The following is a 15,256-nucleotide window of genomic DNA, read 5'->3' as shown; positions in this document are numbered from 1 at the left end:
TATACACATTCAATCGAAAATCTTTGTTCTTTAATTTACTTATTTAGTACTTTTCATTTAATATTTCTCTATTTCTTTTTATGCTCAACTGATTTAATTTTTATTTTATTTTTTTATTAGTTTCTTATCTAATATTTCTTTATTTCTTTAATATTTGATATTTTTAATTTGTATTAAGTAAGTACTGCAATTAAAATATTTCAGACCCTGTTTAGAGATTATCTAGTGTCCTTGCCGCTATACAAGTAGCCACATTGGAATGAAGAAATTTCATGCTGTGTTTAGTTGTATTTTATTGACTGGGATCAACCACTAGACCCAGGCCACTAGATTAGCCCTTGCTAGCCATATGAATGATTTCAACTAGCCACAACTCATTCCCTATTTAGACGGTGTTCCCTTTATTCTTTATTTATAATGCATTTCTTTGTCTATGCTAATTTCGATTCTTATCTATGGCCTCTGTGAAGCTGAGTTGAGTTAAATAAAGTATCCTGCCTTGTCAAATATCGTATTAACTCGTGAATCAAAATTGTAACACAAAAGCTAAGTCTGAATTTGTAGGAACACCCAATGTAATGTCATGGTTGAGGTTTCTACCATATTTGTACATTTCCTTGCGCCGTTGATTTTGACTGACAAGTTAGATCATCAGGTGTATAATATACCGTATTAGTTTCCACTCTCTACATCTCGTGACAAACACGGAATTCCCATAAACGAACGGAAGTGATCATGTCTAAAACAGGACGGGTCTACAAAAAGGCAACATTTGTCGCAGCTTGCATTCTGCGTGCAGTTGTACAGTAGCTGCAGTGACCAGTGTGATCGCATATAATGGAGTTTAGATCCGCTCTTTGGTTGCTCGTGCTGATTGGGTTCTGCTCTCACGGTATGTGAAATCTTCATTCGAAACGCCACAACTCTAAACTTGATTTTAAAGTACACAGATCATCTAAGGCAAACAGATTCGAAGGTATCAATGAAAAGTTAGGATTTCACATTTTAGAAGTGCATATTATATACCAACAATTAACTTCAAAACAGACAATTTCGGCAATTATGGCAGTGACAATTATGCAGATTATGCGTGTTCTTTTACACGTACTCCAGGCATATGTTTAATTTTCTTCTCTGTGCTGTATAAAGCAGCATTTTTTAATGCCCTCCTTGCCTCGAGAGGGTTTCTGCGGTCTGTAGGGTCGACTAGATATCAAAAACTGTGGTGAATCAATTATCTCAAATATTTTGGGAGTGTATAATTATTTGCGCTTATAGTTGTAAATTCCGTGATGAGGTCTTTTGGACTCCTTTCCTTTGCGTGGGTGGAGGAAGCTATTGTTTTCTCGTGACTTACAAAAATACTGCAAGAATTATTAGCAACTTATATTAGCTCAATATTAACTTGAGCGTTGAGACCAATTCTGATATATTTTAACAATCCAAAGACGGGAAAAAGATCCCGCTATGATACGAATAAGATGTCGAAGGGCGTGAGGGAGGGTGACCCTTACAATACTTGATTGTTGACCCAATTTAAAAACCCTAACACGAAAACTAACCCTAACCTAAGCTAATTTTCTGTGCTACCCTAAGATGCTAAGCTAACCTTAAAATAGTGAAACGTTGTTTAACCCTGAATTCTAAATCCCAACTCCACACGCGTGAGTTAGTCTTTCCGGTCAATTTTGCGTTTTTATTCAAGGTTGCATGACTGTGCGTCTATTGGTTTAGGCCACGTTACGTCGGAGAAATTTGAAAACCGCAGCTTTATTTCTACGGTTGGGCCAACCGTCCACATTAATCCGTCACGAAAACGGAGTTTTTCGTAAACGCTCCTCAAGCCGGAGGAGTTTAAAAAACGCCTACTTTGCTTTTTAGTGCGGACGGAACGAAAACGATGACGTCACGATAAAACGATGACGTCACGATAATCATGTGATTTCCCTGGCCGAGTATTACTCAAACGCAATTCCAAACTGACCGGGGATCGTTGCGTATTCAAATTTCTCTGGCGTAGTGTGGACAGGAACCATTTGATGGGTTTTAAGAGTGAAAAGTCCTTTCTTATCATTTCCTCGGCGTAGTGTGCTCAGGGCCGGCTCAAGATACACTGTACCCAAGTATTTTTTTGATTGATCAAACTACGCTCATCAGTATTAGGTCAAGCTAGAGCGGTTTTCAGTTGAGTGTCGTAAAACCAAAACCAAAGTAATTACTTACTAATTAGACTACTCAGTCAATCTCAAACCATAGGAAAACCAAAACCAAAACCAAAGTAATTGTCTAATTACTTTCGACACTCAACTGAAAACCGCTCTAATATAGTAATTTCTTCGTTCAACTAGGAAATATTTATGCTAGGCAGTGGTTTGTCTCAAGAGTTGATGGGACTTCCGTCACTGACTGCGGCCTTCAAGCATCTCACCCATGTAAAACAATCCTCGAAGCTATCGCACGTGCGCATGACGGTGACGTCATCAACATGGATGGCACAGGTACGTCACGTGACCCTTATCGTTGTGAGTCTGACGCTGTTACTGAAGAGGAATTAAACATACCAGGAGTGGTCATGCGCAGCTACAAGACGCGAGCGTTTATTACCTGCAAGAGAACGAGCTTTCGATTTTTGTGCGGCTCAAGGATTAACGTCTTTTTACAAGGAATTACCTTTGTTAACACTTCCTTGTATTTTGTTGAATGTTCTCTAAGGATGGATGACTGCAGTTTTGAAGACGAATTTGATACTGGGTTGTCTTTGAGCTTCGCTCTTAATTCTACAGCAGATATTTATCTCAATGGATACAGTTTTCAAAACAACAGCGCAAGCAGTCTAAAGATTTCCGGCAACTCTGTGCGTTTGAACATTTCGAATTCTTCGTTTGCTAACAATACGCTTCACAATGTAAACGACACCCTATCTGCAATGTCAACAAAAGACTTACAAGTGTCACAGATGAGCAGGTTCACAGTTAACTTCTCAAACGTTACGGTCTCACAAAACAGCTGTCCCGGTCATGCATGCTTTAAAATCGTGGCTGGTATAAATGAAAAATTAATGCTAGAAATGGATCAAGTAAGTTTTGAGAACAACCAGGCTGGAGAAAGTATTCTTGATGTTCATGGTTCGTCAAACACGTACGTTGAGGTTAAGTCAACGCAGTTTAGAAAGAACGCTGGCAGAGCGATCAACCTACACGATGGTAGCTCCCTTAAGCTACAAATCACCAAGGCAACGTTCTATGAAAACGAAATAGGAGAGAGGAGAAACGGAGGCGCTGTTTCTGTCAGCGGATTCACACAGAAGACTTTTGTTTCTCCGGTTGCGGCCGCGAATGGTGGCGCATGCATTTTCCATGATATGTTTTTGCTGATACCAGATATTGAGAGTTGCCAGTTCGTGCAAAACGAAGTCTGCATCTCAGGCGGTGCTTTGTCTGTAGGCAGTAATTACAGATGACAAGTAAATGCAATCGTAGACGTTCGCAGTTCGCAGTTCAGTGATAATATCCTCCATTTCCTTGTCTTCGATACCTGCATCCGCTACAAAGAATGCAGCTTCCAAAGCGGTGACAACTGGCCAGCGGACGTGGGAGGTGGTGGCGCGCTGGCTTTGTATGTATAGAACATGAGGCGTCTGTCATTAGTAAATAGCACTTTTGTTAACAACACGGCACAAGAAAAGAACTCCGGAGCAATTCGAGCTCAGCTGGGTACCCTTTATACGGATGCTGTTGTTCTTAACTGCGAATTTATTCGAAATTCGGGCGGTTCATTGTCTAGTACCATTCAGCTGACTATCAGTAATCCTCTGTGGGCATTTCGGCCAAGAGTGACCATACGACACTCCAAATTCCTTGAAAACAAAGGAAGCAGTACAAGTGTCTATGACATTTATTTGTTTCCAAGCTACTTGTTAATGAGTTCCTGTAAAGTGGTAAAAAATTCGGGCGGTGGTATATTCTTTGGAACCTATTCCAACACTTCCAATATCCTCGTGGAGAATTCCATAATGAGCGACAACTTAAATTTCGCCTTCTATATTTACACGGATCCAAACAAGATCAGTCATGGATCGCGCTACCAATTCAAGAACGTTTCATTTATAAACAACAACTGCCAAACATGGAGTTCTATTTTTCGGGTTTCTATGTATCCGAGCCAGAGTTTCTTGCTTTTCCAAGTAATTACATTCCTCAACAATTACTGCAAAGCAGGAGTAGTAAAGATTTCTGTTGTGCCGTCCAGTTCCTGGGGGCCGGTCACACGCCCAGAAAACGCGTCGGTCATCTTTAACAATTCAGAGTTCCGCGGGAATTCAGGAGTTGCTGAAAGCGCAGTAACAATATTTGATGTTAAAACGATTGATATTCAAAGTACTAATTTTACAAACAACTTTGGTAGCACGGATGGTTCCCACGTGCGTGTTCAAATGCGCTCAAGCAAATTGACAATTTACAAAACAAATTTCTACCAGTCAAAAGAATCCCAGGTCTTCAACACCTCAAGGGAACAACCATACAATGGATTTTTAACGGTGACGAGCTTTGGAAACATCTCAATCCGCGAGAGTTCGTTTGTTTCGGACCCGTTCAGTACAGATGGAGAAGCTCTCCTCTTTGTTAAGGGAGCACACAAGGTAGTCATGAACGATTCTGTGCGAATCAAATCCCCGTTCAGCACTAAGCTTAACCTGCACAATTTCACGCACCACGAATACGTGTCAGACTACGTGCAGGCGTTGATTGTGTCGTTTTCATTAAGCACCGAGTCATGTCCCATAGGGACCTGAAGTCTTAAGAGAGGCAGCAGTGAGGGCTTCACGATAGAGAACCATCTGAAATGCCTTGCTTGCCCAACGGGTGGAAACTGCACGTACGCTATTTCCGCAAGGCATAATTTCTGGGGCTATCCCATTGGTGACAAGGTTTACTTTAAGTTTTGTCCCCAAGGTTACTGCTGTCCACCTGTCAATCAGAGATGCCCCTATCAAAACACCAGCTACCTGCAATCTGGTTGTCAAGGAAGCCGGACGGGGTTTCTCTGTGGAAGATGTAAAAAGGGCTTCAGTGACACGCTGTTTACTACTAACTGTGTTCCGGTCAAACACTGCACCCATTATTGGTATTTGATCCTTATTTTCATCTGCACATCATTGTTTGCTCTGTTTCTCGTTCACCAGCCACCAGTGTTCGAAATACTGATGAGAAATGTAACATGGTTTCTTCCAAGGCGCGAAAGGACGATTTACGAAGACTACCTCAATTTGGACAGTGATGCTAAAAAAACAGTCAACGGTACAAGTTCTGGATACTTAAAAATCCTCTTTTACTTTTATCAAATTGCGGGAGTTTTGACCGCTTCGTCTTATGGCGTGAGAGAGGTTTTAAAAGATAATATTGTATCACCACTTGTAAGCCTTCTTGACTTCAAGATTTCCGTCCATAATGACTGGAGTATCTGCCCCTTTCCAGGTATCACCCCACTTAAGAAGACGCTGTTTCAACTGGTAGCTGTGATTGCCATCTTTTTGTCGATCCCAGTTATTTACCTCCTGCACAGCGGTCTAAATAAACTACGCAAGCGTACACCAGCTCTTCCACCATGTGGTTCATACCTCGCTGCGACTGTGGAAATCGTGTGGCTAGGATACTCAGCGGCAACTGGTACAGCAATGAAACTGCTGAACTGTGTACAAATACAGCACGTGTCTCGCTGGTATTACGACGCCGAAATCACGTGTTTTCAGTGGTGGCAAAACGCCTCTTTTGCGGGAATAGCCCTGTTCTTGTTTCCGTTTATATTTACATTGTATTTTGCTTCATTGCAGCTATATCAAGGGCAGATTTCTGCGAAGATTTTCCTACTGGCATGTGTTTTCCCCCTACCACATCTTCTCCTTGTCTTCGTTTCTCACTTAACCAGAGTTATTGCGCAACGACGTGACTTTAGAGAGATGGTATCTCCTTCTAGCGTTGTTGATCATGAAGAAGAGGACAAATGTACGTTTGCTTCCTCCACCATAGAGCATGCAGTACTTGACGTCCTTACCGCTCCATTTTGCAAGCCACAGGATAACCACTCCACAGGAAAGGTTTACTGGGAAAGCATTCTCATTGGTCGTCGATTTCTTCTTATTTTAATTGGTTCGTTTTTGGAGCATACGTTTCTCCGCTCTGTTTGCCTGACAATCCTTTGTCCCGTTTTTCTTTTACATCAGGTGTACCAGAAGCCCTTCGTCCAGTTCCGCGCCAACCTTGTCGAGACCGTTTCCTTGGCAACCTTGGTCACCGTAGCAATCCTGAACGTTGGAGTGACATCGTATTACTCAGTGGGAATTGAAGCTGGAGGTCTCCAACAACAGTATGTTCGATTCTTCCATTTGATAGAAGCAGTCTTACTGGGATTCGCGCCTTTCCTGTTCGTAGTTTTTGTCTTCTTGTCGTTGGTTTCGCAGTTGGTGAGACTAGCAATAATTCTAATCCAAGCAACACGATGGCTAATTTTTAAATTAAAAACGCGTAACCACAGGCCTCAGCTAGGTCAGGTTCAACCTTTGCTTGCTCCCGAGAGTTAGTTTTATGACGAAATTTGTATATGGTCTAGGAAAATACATTATTAATGCTCATTTGGTTCTGCTGCAGCCAACTTGAAGGCTTAAAGGGGCTACGTCACGGTTTGGGCATCCTCAAAAGTTCAGCCTAATTTTTTCAAGTTCGTCGTTTGTAATCCGTGTCAATCTTCGCCATCCTTAACCATACTTGTTCGTTTATGGTTTCTTATCGTCTCTTTGCTGTTTTTCTATCTTAGTAAACTACTATTTTCAGCTTTCTTTCAATTTCAAAAGTAATTTTGTACGTGGCCAAAATAACTCAAAATACCGTGGCTGAGCTCCTTTAATGCAAGTGACTACAGTAGGATAGGTCCTGAATTGTAACTGGAAAGAGGACATTCTACATTTGAGCCTAAGCAAAGACATAATGATCTAAATCACAGCTACTGGAAGTCAAGTGTTTTGCTCTTAGGCACGTACTCAATGGTACGAGTAAAAGCACGCCACAAACGAGACAATTTTCCGCCCACGGCCCTCTCCGGCGTTCAATCCAAGATGGTGTTTAGTGACCGCCATTCTGGAGTTGAAAGGTGGAGAAAACGCTAAGAAGAGATTGGTAAGTTACAGTTGAGACGCAGTCTCGAACTCTTCCATTGGTCAAACTGTCATAAGTTTATTCATCAGGTAAATGTGAATCAATGCTAATGTATTTTTGAAGTATTAATTAAACAATTGTTTCAAATGAAAATGTGTTTTTTTTCGCTGCTAGATGACCGAATTATAGAGGGGACAGAGAGAAAATCCAAGTTCTGATCTTTTTGACTTCTTTTCTGACGCTATAAAATCGTAATCAGATATTGTTTTGCTTCGTTTCTTTCACCGTCTGTGTCTGAGTTTTATTGATGCATGGCTTTTTTTTAGCTTCAAGAACAGAGTTCTACAATACTTAAGTCTGCATTGAACTGGATAACTTCTAAATGGTGGCTGGATAAGAATTCACAAGTCTTGGTTCCAACAGTAATTTAATTACAACAATCTTTGGTACAATACAAAGCTGTCATTGACCCAGTAATTGTAATCTCATCATAACCCATAAAGAGAGGAGTCTTTTTCATGAGTTTTGGGTGCAAATGACTACGTTTGCTTTATGTGACAAAATCAAAGTTGGCTTTTCTTTACGCTTAACATTAACACGGGTCGGAAAATAGTTATTTAATGCCCTTACAATTTCTCTCCTAGCAGTGCTAATGCACAAAAACGTTAAAGATACCAAATGTACAATATTCACTTATTCTAACAATGACCAGCCAAATGGTCAACCAACGACTTATCAAAAGAAAACATTCTTTCAAAAAAAAAAAATCCCTTTGTACCCATACCAAAACTACAGCAAACGTTTGTAATCCCCGACTAACCCTCGAAGTCGGTGGACTAAAATTAAACTCCATTTTCCCTTATTTTAAATTTCCCGCCGTAAGCTAAAAGGGAAAAAAAACCTTTACTACAAGGCTGTTGCTATAAGAAACCCAGTGCCCATCCATTATATTTTTTAGAGCTTGAATTTTCTGCTAAGCCATATTTGTTCCATATAGGCTCCAATTCACTACCATATTTGAAACGTTTCGCAAAAAACGCAAAATTGAAAATCTTGGTTATAAACAAATATGCGCCGTTTACATTCCTGACATATTTTTGCGAAATAGAGCAAGTACCGCAAACACGATTTTTGCACTTTGAAAAGGAATGCATACAATATCCAATCATAGATAATTGAGGGAAATGGTTAGGAAACATGACAAAGTTCTTTGTTATATGTTTCTATTGGCTATTTTGGGGGTTGACCCTGCATAAAACCTGGCAAAATACAAAAGGTGTTTACGTGTGCTCATACAACTAACCAATAGAAGCATTGCGATTATGTAATTCATGCGTAGTCAGTGAGCATAAAACAAAAGATATGCAGGATCAAGAGCCTTCCAACATAAATCTTGGTCTGTTTGTTTGATTCTTTGCTGTTTACCGGCCTTCCTAAACATTTTCCTCCACTAATTATTATCCAATCAGTTGATTATCTCCAGTCTACAAAGTCTTTAGAATAGCGTTCTCAGCAACATTGCTGTGGTAAAGTTTCTCTCCCCTACTCAATTAACGCTGGTAAATAAAATGGATTTTGACAATTAAACCACTGTAAAATGATGGTGCGCACGCTCAGCTTTGATTGACTAGGAAGGTTCCAGAACAGCGGTCGGGAAACGAGAACCATGGAAAGTTCTGATTAGAAGTCCGAACACATTAGACCTCCAGTTGACTTGTGCAAACAAAAACTCGGCAGATTTCCATTGTTGTTAAAACCAATCAAAATCGAGCCCGAAACGGAACTTTCGAGAGTTGCTCGTTTTGTGAGGCTTGCGCAGTAGGGAACAAAGGAAGAATCGAGGAACGAGATTGGGAAGGTTCAACATCCTATACATGCCTACCCATTCGCGCTGAATAGAGATTAAAGCGTCACAAGTAAATTCACATCTTTGGCAAGAGAGGATGAAGAGTAAGAGAGTTAATCCTCCATATAGACCTTTAATATTCTCAAGGTAATCCCGCTTAAGTTATTTTTAGATTTAGTATCCAGTTCTCCCGCGGATAATGTTGCCACACGCATTGCATGGATGTTTTCGTGGAGGATGGAATAAATGCTTATAAGGCCGCTTGGGTTTGTCCACGTGAGTAAGATCCGCGTCACAGGACTGGCTGTTTCCAGATCCTTCTGGGATTTCCAGACCGGGAGTGATCTAAAAATAACTCAAGAGGGATTCCCTTAGGAGTAAGGCCTAAATGATTGATTAACTCTCTCACCCTTCATCGTCTCCTCACCTGCTTCGGTTATTGCACTAAATTGGTTCCACAGCGTGAAAAACAGAGTTTAAACAACAACCGTACCTAGAGTCAAACAAAAGCAAATTCTTCCCTACTTCTGTACCCTTTCGGTAAAATGCTTTTATACTTTGCCACATCATGGAAATGATATTGCGTGACATTTTGAATTGATAAAAAGTCAAGGTTGTTCAGACGGTTTTTTCCAATATTCTGTAATTTTTCATTCTTCTAAATATATTAAGTCAGCTCTGACAGAGTTTAACAAAATAGGGTATTTTATAGGAATTGTATGTGGTTACAACTGAGCCAAATTAAAAAAAACACGCAGCGAAGGAAACGCGAGAAAATTCACAGTCAGTTTTGCTATTTGTGCTCATGTTGACGTCATAAAAATCGAAAAACACTGACGTTTTCCTTTGAGCGCGCGCAGATTACTTGAGCTTTCGTCCTATGCGCGCGTGCAATCGTAAAATTATAGTAAGCCACCTTAAGCAAATCACCTCAATAGCCAACATAGATCCATGCCTTGTCTAAGCCTCGATTTGATGAAGAGCCCCAATATGACACTGTACATGTCGAAACACAAGTTTCCAAGTTTGAATCTCTGATGACTCTATATGTAATGTTCAAAATGATTACTTCTTTTTATTTGCGAGGAAAAACGAGGAAGAAGAGAAGTAAAAATTATTAATCGTATTAATGCAATATTCGGTATTATTTTGTTTATTGAAAATGATGGTCACGTGACTAATCACGTGACAAATTTTTAGACTCCCAGATACTTTATAAGTTGCTGTTATATTAAGAAGCAAGAAATCTAGGCAAAGATCTCCGGAGAAAGCTTAGAAATAAGCATTTTAACTCAGCCTCGTTCCCATGTAAGGGCCTAATATGTAATCTTTTGACATGCGCGTAGCGTGGTTCTGGGGTAAATTGGGGATGGCTCCATATCAGAAAATGTTAACCTTATAGAGGTTAGTAATCCTGGAAAGTTTCATGTTTTTATCACAAAACGAACAATTCTGGTTATTTTTGGCTCTTGATAGCAGGACTATGAGAATCATTAAAACTCGTTTCCTTTTCTTCAATTGGCAGTGTGAATTTAACCTTTCTTGATTCAAAATTTGAGCAGGATTGTCGTTTGTCCCCTTTGTCCATTTGAAGTTCCCTTTGGTTAACTCTTTCTCTCTAACCTCTTTGATTGAACGGAAGAGTTTATTGCATTTATGATTCAGCTGGGAAATATACTTTAAGGCTATATAGACTGGATGGCGCTTGCAACGATATGAAAGACACCGTTCGAAATATTTCCAAACGTGTCGAGTGGGACTATTGCAAAATAAAAGCTACTTATGAACACTGCTGCATGGAGGATCTGATCGCACTTAGAGGTAAAACGACCTGATTTAGAGAGAAAAAATTCTCCTTTTTATTCCAAATTAAAAAAATAAACACCTAGTTTTTCTTGGAGGTGAATAACAGAGGATATCTGGAGTTTTAGTACCCAATAATCACAACGCCATTATAGCTTCAGCCATATCAATTCAACTCTACATTTCCCATAATCAAACACGTCTCCTAAATGGCTTGTTTTCGTGTTGTGGACGCAGCATGTATACCTTACCTGCAACAATAGTGTATTGCTCTTTGGTATAATTGAAACAATGGGCCGCTGACACAATCCACTGCGGGCCCACAATCGAGCCTCCACACCAATGAGTGTGATTGTAATTAAACTTCACTTGCCATGGCCAAGCTCCTGGTTGAGCCTTCGTGCCTCCAACGATTCTGGAGCTTCGAGCCTTTGTACCACATTTGACATTTCCTATTTAAGATTTTACAAACAGGAAGTTGAGTTTGTTTTCTCAGTTGGAACGGCAACAGCTCCAAGTGTTTCTATTCCTAGCTATTTATCTTTCCCACATACTAAATACAAATTTGTTTTGGTCTGCATTCATACTTTCTTTCTTACATTGCTTTACTCACTTCAAGTCTTTGAATCACAATTCGGACGCTGTATCTAAATATCCGATGACTTTACAGGTGGTTTGCAACCTTATGCTCCAGTCACAGGAGGGAAGAGGGATCATGAGTGAGTGTTGCAGGTAGTTTAAGAGATCATTTTAAAGAAGACGTAATTTTACCAGAAAAAAAGAACTCTGAGACCTTGCAATTTCAGTTTAATTACAGCGGTTATAAATCACGCGCGACCTTCAGTCTAGACAAAACCTAAGTTTTGGTGGACGTCAATCATCTTCGCCGCCTCCTTGCTGACTGCATGCAAAATTAACAGAAAAAAAGTCTGAAACCTTGCAGCGGTCCACTCGTAAAAATTATCATTTTGCTTTCAGTATGCACGGCTAGCTCACTAAATATACATTGGCATTAAATATTCCTTGAAATGCAGGCGGGTCGGGTTTTTCAACGGTCATTCGCATGCATGAATGACTCCCAGATCGTGTCGGGTTAAGAAAAAGAAAACATAGCTTAAATTGCAAATACTCTACTCAAATTGATGTTTCTCACCTATGTTCATCTTGCAGCATTTGAACCATTCAAAACAGTAGAGTCTGTCACAGCCAAATAGTAACCATCTTTCTTGCACTTGTTAAGTCCACTTTTGTCAAATGAACTCCCTACATTCTCGTTATAGCAATGTTCGTATCTATCTGGAAGTGCGTTTGGTTTACAACATTTAGCCTCTTCGATGTTATGTAACCAATCACCATCAGTCTGGTAGAAACCTTGGACAAAGTAACCATTTGGACAAACAGCCCATGTGTTCGTGCTAACAAGAACAAATATTAGAAAGAGGACTGGATTACATAATATTTGAATATCCGCTGCCGAGACATGGTACCTTGGACAATGTTAGATAACGATTGCAGTACCGGTGTTAAGGATAAGAACAACGTAATGAAGCTAGCGTACTCACTAATCAAGGGCTGTCCACCAGTTGGTGTTTTTACACGACGATGACGTGTCCTGATTCGGAGGAAGAGCAGGACAACATTTTGCTTTCTCCAGTAAACGGATCGTGTCGCTGAATCCCCTATTAGTATTCCTCCAAATCCCAGTAATATAATGCGTCGACGAGTCACACTGAATCCAGCCTTTCTTGTCAAAGCCTCCCCACCAGGTGGCAAGCTTGCAGCCGTCGTACATGCTGCAACATTTGAACGCTTTGATGCAGTACAGTTTGTCGTAGCCTCCCCTGTGGATACCTGTCAGGTAATAACCGCTGTCGTGCAGTTGCTCCAGCCTATGTTGTCGAAAGATAATCTGACCCTGTGGTATTCATAACAGTGGAGATAACTACTAGGCAAGTTTGTGGGTTTACAACAGCGGCCTTCCTCGATGTTGTGAAGCGAATCATCCTAGCTGGGTACGGTACAGTCCCTGAATAAAGTATCCGATTGGACAAACCGCCCAGTGGAAATTCCTGATGAATACAAGATAAGTTGATTTAAGAGGCTATGGCCAAAACGGACATGTTATTGTGTGTACTGAACCATGTCACTACGTAGAAAGATCTTATGACTCCTCTTTTCTTGCGATTGTAACAGACAACGAGTTCACACTGCTTGTAAATTACCTCTGTCATTTTTTCGTTTGATTCAAGATTGTATCCCAAAACAGCACAAAGAGTTTGTTGAATTCGTTGTATTGAAAAGAATTTAGAGATAAAACATTTGCAGAGTCCTTCTCAGGCTAATTGCATTTGTCCCAACCGAAATAACTAAAAACTGAAACTTCGTTAAAAAGTTTCCTGGTTCCAGGTCCCTTAAGCGGTGTTCATTTTTAATAAAATCATGCCCAACACATTTTAAATTTAAGTTTCTTAATAGTTATAAATTTTAACTGATTTCACTAACCTGTCAAACTCCACTCACCAGTTCGCATTCGTACAAGTTGATGCTCTGTCTTGGTTTGGCGCAGGAGCCTTGCAACACCTCGCTTCTTCCAGCTGGTCAATTGAGTCAGAAGCAGTCCTGGCATTTCTATCCTACAAACCGGTCACATACTTGGTATTTGAGTCACAAGTGGACCATCCCTTTTTGTCAAACGATCCTCGCCAATTCGCCGTTCTGCATTGACTCCAACAGGTATCCGCCATCAGCAAAATAATCAAGAAGGCAAGGTTGAGTTTCATGGTAGTTCCCAAGCCGCCTCGCTGTACCTGTATGTCACACAGACTCAATTAAAATGACTCTAAAATTGTTTTTACATCCTTCATTCCACCATTTCATTTTGCACTTTTATGTCGTTCCATTTCAATTTGGCACCTGATTCCCTTTTACTTGTTGTTTGACATTCCCCAAGTAACGCGTAATATTACGTAATCTATTGCACCTCCCATTGTACCTTTCCGTGAAAATGAATGAATACACAACCCCGGCCCGCTATTTGGAAATATATACGTTGGGTCTCAAGGGAAATGCAAAATAGTTGGAGATGACAGGGCTTTAGACAGCCGTTGGTGAACTGTTTTTAAAGGAGCTACGGCACGGCTGCACATCTTGAAAAGTTTATAGCTTAAATTTTTCAAGTTCGTAATCCGCGTTAATCTTCTCCATCCTTTACCATCCTTGGCCCTTTATGGTTTATTATTATCTCTTTGGTGTTTTTCTATCTTAGTAAACTGTTTTTTTTTTGTTTTTGTTTTTGTTTTTTCAGGTTTCCTTAAATTTCAAGGTAATTTTGTACGGGGGCCAAAGTAACTCAAAATAACGCGAGTGAGCTCCTTTAAATAATCATTCTAACTACACTCATACGAGACATTCAATGTGAAAAGTTTACTGAGGATGCGTCAGTCAGCCATCAGATTCAATATTTATCTCACAAATTTAGCTAATGGTTCCGAGAATTAGAACCTGTACTACGCCAGATACGAAAAACCACTAAAAAGCCACCCAAAAGAATATTTTCCTCATCTAATGCAGCAGCAAGAGATTCCGAGGAAAGGGTATTCTACAATTATTTACACACGCTGATCAAATCGAAACATAATCATGAAAAATAAGTGGGCGAACACTACGACTAACCGACCTATAATGACTTAAATCTCCCACCAAAAGCCTTAAATAGCCCCTAAGTATCCTCTGTTGCGCCGCGAGTCTCTCCAACGTGCCGTCAGAATAATAATTTCCGAGTCATTCGTCCCTCAATCGTCAGATATTACATTTTCTACCGTGGGTATGAGTTCCGGAGAAAAGATCTTTCAGTGTGAAAGTTTACCATAAGAATTATTGCTTATGGTAGTTTTTCCTCCTTGAAGCAGAAGTGTTTTACTTTTTTTTTTAACGAAAAGGGTAATTTCATATTACGCTAAGGTTAGCTCATATTGATCATCATTTATTGCGAGAGCTGTGTAAAAGTAACAAATACACGAAAGTGCCTTACTTCAATAACATGACGAGTGCAGTTTCGTTTTAACTAACAAGTTCCAAGTTTCCACCGATGTGAACATCGATCATTCTGAACAATCCAAACCCTACTTCGAGCGTTTGACTTTTGCCAAGCTAAGATGCTTACTAAAACTTGAGTATTTTGACTTTTGTTTTGCTACATTTTGACTGAGTTTCTTGGCTTTGTTTGGCTACATTTTCATTAAACTGATTGTGGTGTGTTTTTAACAAGCCCACAGGATGCTTTGTTTTCCTTCACCGTGCATCGTGAACTTTACAGTAAATCACAAATAAAGCTTGTTTTAGCGCCCAAGTTGCTATCGCTATGTTATAAAAGAATCAGTTCATGCTTTTAGCTGTGCGTATATCGAGTTATGGATGCACTTGGGAAGTTTGGGGAGCACTCAAGAAGCTCGAGTTACGC

General features: G+C 40.1%; 2 pseudogenes across 2 annotated transcripts in view; one reads left to right on the top strand and one right to left on the bottom strand.

The window, feature by feature from the left end:
• Nucleotides 1-68: 68 nt before the first annotated feature.
• On the top strand, nt 69-8,324 carry LOC145463944 (uncharacterized; annotated as a pseudogene). Its single transcript, XR_014041377.1, has 2 exons — nt 69-892; nt 2,349-8,324. The product of XR_014041377.1 is annotated as an uncharacterized LOC145463944 (transcript).
• A 3,019-nt stretch (nt 8,325-11,343) lies between these two features.
• The window catches only part of LOC145463969 (uncharacterized), a 4,892-nt pseudogene continuing 979 nt past the window's right edge, over nt 11,344-15,256 (bottom strand). The window contains exons 2-3 of the transcript XR_014041380.1: nt 13,300-13,604; nt 11,344-12,866 (exon numbers count right to left, since the gene is read on the bottom strand). The product of XR_014041380.1 is annotated as an uncharacterized LOC145463969 (transcript). The remainder of the gene's footprint in view (nt 12,867-13,299; nt 13,605-15,256) is intronic.

This window comes from Orbicella franksi, chromosome 12, assembly GCF_964199315.1.
Source record: "Orbicella franksi chromosome 12, jaOrbFran1.1, whole genome shotgun sequence".
Taxonomy (NCBI): Eukaryota; Metazoa; Cnidaria; class Anthozoa; order Scleractinia; family Merulinidae; genus Orbicella; species Orbicella franksi.
Note: the sequence above shows the minus strand (reverse complement) of the source record. Positions and strands in the feature narration are given on the sequence as shown.